We start from the raw sequence: 6,433 nt of genomic DNA, 5'->3' as shown, positions 1-6,433 counted from the left end.
AATAAGTCAAACTGTCCCTTTTTGCAGGTGATATTATGATATAAAAAAAAAATCTGAAAAGAAAGTCTACCTTACATCCCACAGATACTTTATTTTCAATCTGCATTTGGTTGAAGAAAATCTATGTATAAGTGAACCCACACAGTTCAACCTCATATTGTTCAAGGGTCAACTGTGTGTGTGTGTGTGTGTGTGTGTGTGTGTGTGTGTGTGTGTGTGTGTGTGTGTGTGTATGTTTCCTTCATTGTGCTAGTTAGAACCTATTAACCTGAAGACTAGGAGTATCTCAAAGTCTGGTAATTTTTTTCTGTAACTCTATTTTTTTATGTTCTTTCTAGAGCACTTCTTAGTCAAATGGATCCTTTATCATCCTTGCTCTTATTTTTCATTACTTGTTTTTCTTCCATGTTCTGGGAGATTTCTTCTATTTTATTCTCCAACCTTACTGATGAAATTATTTTGATGATCATTTGTGTGATATCCAAGAGTTTGTTTATTATTTGTTGATTGTTCCTTTATATATACATGTATCTCTGTGTATATGTGTATATACCCTTTTCTTGTTTTAGGGCTGCATCATTTCTCAGATTTTTCCAGGGATGCTAGATAGCTTTTGTCCCTCAAGGTCTTTTTGTATGGTAAAATCTACATTACATGCACTTTACTATTTTAACTATTATTTTTTAAAACAGCTTTATTGAGGTAAAATTCACATAAGCTTTCTTAGATCCACATGAGTGATATCATGCAGTATTTGTCTTTCTTTGCATGGCTTATTTCACTTAAGGTTTGTCTATGTTGTAGCATGTTTCAGAACTTCATTCCTTTTTGTAACTAAGTAATCTATTGTGTATACATACCACATTTGTTTATCCATTCATTTGTTGGTGGACACTTGCGTTGCTTTCCCCTTTAGCCTGTTGTGAATGATGCTGCAATGAATATTGGCACACAGATATCTGCTTGACACTGAGCATGGTGGCTCATGCCTTTAATCCCAGCAGAGTTTGAGACAAGCCTGGTCAGCTTGGCAGGACTTCGTCTCTACTGTAAGTCAAAAAATTAGCTGGGCTTGGTGGTGCAAGCTTGTTATCCCACCTACTTGGAAGGCTGAGGGGGAAAGATCACCTGAGCCCAGCGGGCTGAGGCTGCAGTAGTCATGAGTGTGCCACTGCATTCCAGCCTGGGTAACAGAGTGAGATGCCTACTCAAAAAACAAACTAACACACAAAAAACCCACAAATACACGCTCAAGTTCCTACTTTCGGTTTCTTTAGGTAAAAGAGAAATTTCATGTAGTAATGGAATTGCTGATTCATGTGATAATCCTATGTTTACCTTTTAAAGAGCTACCATACCATTTTTCATCGTGGTTGGTACCATTTTACATTTCCACCAGCAATGCACAAGAGTTTCTGTTTTTCTGCATCCTCACCAACTTTTGTTACTTTCCTTTTTTTAAGCCATCCTAATGGGTGTAAAATGCTTTCTCGTTGTCATTTTGATTAACATTTTCCTAATAATGATATTAAGCATGTTTTTTGTGTGGGGGAGGGTGTGGTCTTACTCTGTCGCCCACGCTGGAATGCAGAGTACAATCATGGTTCACCACAGCCTCAACCTGCTAGACTCAGGCGATCCTTCCATTTCAGCCTCCTGAGTAGTTGGGACTACAGGGACGTGCCACCACAGCTGGCTAATTTTTTATTTTTTATGGAGATGAGGTCACACTGTTGCCTAGGCTGGTCTTAAACTCCTGGGTTCAAGCACTACTCCTGCCTTAGCCTCTCAAAGTGCTGGGATTACAGGCGTGAGCCACTGTGCCCAGCCCTGAGCATCTTTTCACGTGCTTATTGGCCATTTGTATATTTTCTTTGGAGATATGCCTTCAAATGTTTTGCCTGTTTTAAAAATCAGGTTGTTTTTTGTTGTTAAGTTGCAAGAGTTCTTTTATATAGTCTGGATATTAGTCCATCATCAGATATATGATTTATAAATATTTTCTCCCATTTTTGCGAGTTGTCTTTTCACCTTCTTAATAGATCCTTTTGATTCACAAAAATATTTTATTTTATTAAGCTCACATTATTGATTTTTTTGTTGTTGTTGCCCATTCTTTGGTGTCATACCCAAGAAGTTATTGTCAAATTCGAAGTCATGAAGATTTTTCTTTGTGTTTTAAGAGTTTTTAGTTTCAGCTTTTACATTTAGTCTTAGATTCATTTTGAGTAAAATTTTGTATGTATAAGCTAAGCATCCAATTTATCCTTCTTCCAAGTTATCTCTGTTTCTAACTTTTTTCTTGGTTCCCCAAAGCCATTTACTTTACATTTATAGAATTATCGAAACTTAAACTCAGAAAGTATTTAAGGTTCATTTAATTTGTTGGGTCCTGAACATGTGTGACCATCAGAGTTTTCTGAGGAGCTTTTTAAAAAAATGCATGTGTTCTAGTTATAAATTTTAATTTAATAATTTTGATGGGATTTAACAAACTACAATTCAGAGTAACAGTATATCAGCTCTCCTTGCTACCAACATATGACCCAAGGAAGACAGCATCATCCTTCTTAAAAATTAGACCAATGATTCTCAGTGCTCAGATTGCAACCCCCTTTATAAAGATATTTTTAATGTCCTTTGTACTATCCTGAAATGAATTTTATAAATAGTATAAGTTACCTATTATGTAATTATTTTTAAAATGTCATAAATGTAATATTTCGATAAATTCAGTGATTTGTAACGTGTATTTTAGAATGTAGCTATGGGCATGTCTGTTCTAAAAGATGAATTGTTAAGATATGCGTTCCTTTATATAAAATAATCATGAATGTGAGTGGCAGGGCAAATGTAGATATTTTAAGTACTCAAGAATTTTCTATAACACTTAAAGATGTTACTAAACTGAGGCAAGAGCAGGGGGGGAATGTAATCCATCTCAGTATATTTTCACTGTTGGGAAAATGGCTCAGTTTGAGGATAAGACTTAAAAAGAACATTGGAAGGAGTAGATGAGGATGTCTTGTGTTTGTAAAGTTGTAAAGGTCCATGGAGAGGAGCTTCTGAGCAGGTTCCAAGGCCCCATCCTGGAGACTCTCATTCAGTTGGTCATGAGTGAGATTTAGTAAAGTTTTTACTCCTTCTCTCCCTTTCTTTTAAAGCTGCCAGAGTGGTTTTGAGAAAAGCCAGGTTTAGGAGCCACTGATATAATGATCTGTTCAACATGTGTTTAGAGCACCTTCCCATTTTCTGGGTGATTGTCTTTGCTGGGCTTAAATGTGTCCAGTGAAAAATGGAATCACTGTCTCCTTGGGTAATACATTCCATCCTTAAATACTGTCATTGGAAAGTTTTTTTTTTAAATACTAGATTAACTCTTGTTATTTATATGATAGACCTTCTTGGTTGATCTCCCAGTTTTATTTTTTCTGTTTTACTTCTCTTTCCTTTCAAGTCTTATCCTTAAACTGAGCCATTTTGTTAACAGTGAAAAGTAAAACTTTTTACTTTTATTTTTCTCACTCACGATTTTTCTCATTTACTGTTTATAAAGTTTTATTTTATTTTTCCTGCTAATATTTTTAATTTCTTCAAAAAACTTTTTTTGAATTGGTGTCTCACTCTGTTACCCAGTCTGGAGTGCAGTGGCACCATCACAGTTCACCACAGTCTCAAACTCTTGGGCTCAAGTGGTCCTCCTTTCTCTACCTCCTGAGTAGTTGGGACTACAGGCCTGCATAACCACGGCCAGCTACTTTTTAAATTTTTTTGTAGATACGAGGTCTTACTATGTTGTCTAGCCTGATCTTGAACTCCAGGCTTTGAGCGATCCTCCCACCTTAGCCTCCCAAAATGCTGACATTACAGGTATGAGCCACCACACCTGGCCTTAATTTCTAAGATCTCTTTTTTGTTCTCAGAATATTTCCTTTTATGGCAATCCTGTTTTCATTTCTTTAGTTTTGATATCATTTCTCTCTCGTTGGTAAGTCCTCACTTAATGTCATCAATAATTCTCGGAAACTGAGACTTTAAGTCAAATGACATACAGGTCATTGAATAACAAACAACCTTTTTTTTTTAACATCATTTTGTTATAATAATAAGGGGGAAATACTTGGTTTTATTATACATCATTTAGCTTAAAGTCACAGTTTCTAGAACCTACTAATGATATTAAGTGAGGACTTACTGTGTTATTTATAATTTGGTGGTTGTGTTGGTGTGTTTTTTCTTTTTCATCTTTCTACATAGCCTATATTTCTTCCAGATTTGCTTTTTCTTTTCCCTTTTTTTAAGTGTCCTGATTGCTTTGATCTCTTTCACTTTATAAGCTTTTATCAGATGTCTTTTGCTATTTGGTTATCTGTTTTATTTAAGAGATGGGAATAAAAGTTATTTTGAAGTTCTGAGTGCATGAGTACAGCCATGGGCTGTGAGCTCCACTGTAGGGTGATCGATCTGTTTCACTGAAGATACCCTAATGTCAGTATCTTTAGTTCTTTAGGTCTTTCCTGTTAGGCTGGTCAGATTTCCTAGTGAAGACTTCTTAATTCTATTTCCCAGATGTGTAGTAGGACTAGCTACCAATGTTCTAGTAGCCAAGCAGATGACAAGAGCCTAAACTAGGGTCTGAGAATTTGGTGTGCATATACGTTCATTTTATTATTGTACTCCTACCGTTAACTGTGCTTCATGTCTCCCAGACCAGACATTGTCCGTTTCAGACTCTCTAGAGATTCAGCTTACAGTCTGCTGGGATGACAAAGGGATAACCACTTGACTGCTCATCATATAGGAGAGAATGTGTCGGTATAATAATCTCTTAAGGCATGCTTTTAATTAGTCACTCCTGACACCAATTTAGGAATCTTTTAGGAATTTTACAGTGTGTGTCAGGTTGGTTCTGTGTCAGTGTCATCCTATAAAATGTTCTGTGATAAGGGAAGTGCTCTATATCTGCACTGTCCAGTATGAGAGCAACTAGGTACATGTGACTGGGGAGCATTTGAGTGCAGCTGAGAAGCTCAATTTTAATTTTCATTTAACTTATTAAATTGAAATAGCCAGCCGGGCTTGGTGGCTCAACCTGTAATCCTGTGCTTTGGGAGGCTGAGGTGAGTGGACTGCCTGAACCCACGGGTTCGAGACTTGCCTGGGCAACTTGGTGAGACCGCATCTCTACAACAAATCAAAAAATTAGCCAGGCATGGTAGCACGCGCCTGTAGTTCCAGCTACTTGGAAGGCTGAGGTGGAAGGATCGCCGGAGCCCAGCAGGTCGAGGCTGCGGTGGCTGGGAGTGGCCACTACACTCCAGTCTGGTGACAGAGTGAGACTCCAACTCAAAAAAAAAGAAATAGCCACATGTGGCTATGGGGTGACCATGTTAGACAATGCAATTCTAGACTTTTCCCACCATTGACAGAGAATTTAGCATTCTCAGGCCGGCTTCCATTTGTCTACTAACTGCTTGCTTTTCTTTTTTTTTTTTTTTTGCTTTCTCTTCCATTTTTTCCCATATTTGTGCCTTTGAAATATATGTATATCTTTTACTGTAATTTTGTAAAATTCTGGGAGGGAGCAGAAATAGATGCAGATGTTCACTTTGTCATCTTTACTTAGGTGTTGTTCTCCATACAGCATGGTTTCAGGGCATCCTGTCTTCGGAATGTATTCCCCTTAAACCATGATGCCCAACTCTTTTTTCCTTCGTTCTAGAAATTCTGATTCTATTAATGCCGCCTATGATTTCACTCTAGATATTTTGCATTCATACCAACATTGTTAGATATGAGTTTTACTTTCATCAACTAAGTTTATAAAATATCTAGGTTCTTTTGTTTTATGTAGGTTCTAAGTTCTTTCATTTCAGTTGTATAGTATTCATGTATCTCCTTCTTAGTTTGTTTTAAAACTTATGGCAAATTACTATCATGCTGTGGCTTCCATAGACACTTAAATACTTATTATCTTTTTTGGTTTTTTTTTTGGTTTTTTGTTTTTGAGTGGGAGTCTCACTCTGTCGCCCAGACTGGAGTGCAGTGGCACACTCCTGGCCACCGCAGCCTGGACCTCCTGGCTCCAGCGATCCTTCCGCCTCAGCCTTCCAAGTAGCTGGAACTACAGGCGCATGCTACCACGCCCGGCTAATTTTTGATTTATTGTAGAGATGAGGTCTCACCAAGTTGCCCAGGTGGGTCTCGAACCCGCAGGCTCAGGCAATCAACTTGCCTCGGCCTCCCAAAGCGCTGGGATTACAGTCTGAGCCACTGATCTCGGCCAGTACTTATTATCTTATTGACTTAGGTTACTGAGTTGAAATGATTATCTTAGAATATATTTCCTAGCCGGGCTCGGTGGCTCAGCCTGTAATCCCACGCTTTGGGAGGCTGAAGTGAGCGGATTGCCTGAGCCCGCGGGTTCGAGACC

At 38.0% G+C, this 6,433-nt stretch overlaps 1 protein-coding gene across 1 annotated transcript in view; it reads left to right on the top strand.

Annotated features, from left to right (window-relative positions):
* The window catches only part of RBBP8 (RB binding protein 8, endonuclease), a 131,683-nt gene that overhangs the window by 62,301 nt on the left and 62,949 nt on the right, over positions 1-6,433 (top strand). The window lies entirely within an intron of this gene.

Source organism: Carlito syrichta, unplaced genomic scaffold (genome assembly GCF_000164805.1).
Source record: "Carlito syrichta isolate Samal-C Ts95f unplaced genomic scaffold, Tarsius_syrichta-2.0.1 Scaffold304726, whole genome shotgun sequence".
NCBI classification, from domain to species: Eukaryota; Metazoa; Chordata; class Mammalia; order Primates; family Tarsiidae; genus Carlito; species Carlito syrichta.
This window is presented reverse-complemented; position numbering and strand designations above follow the sequence as displayed.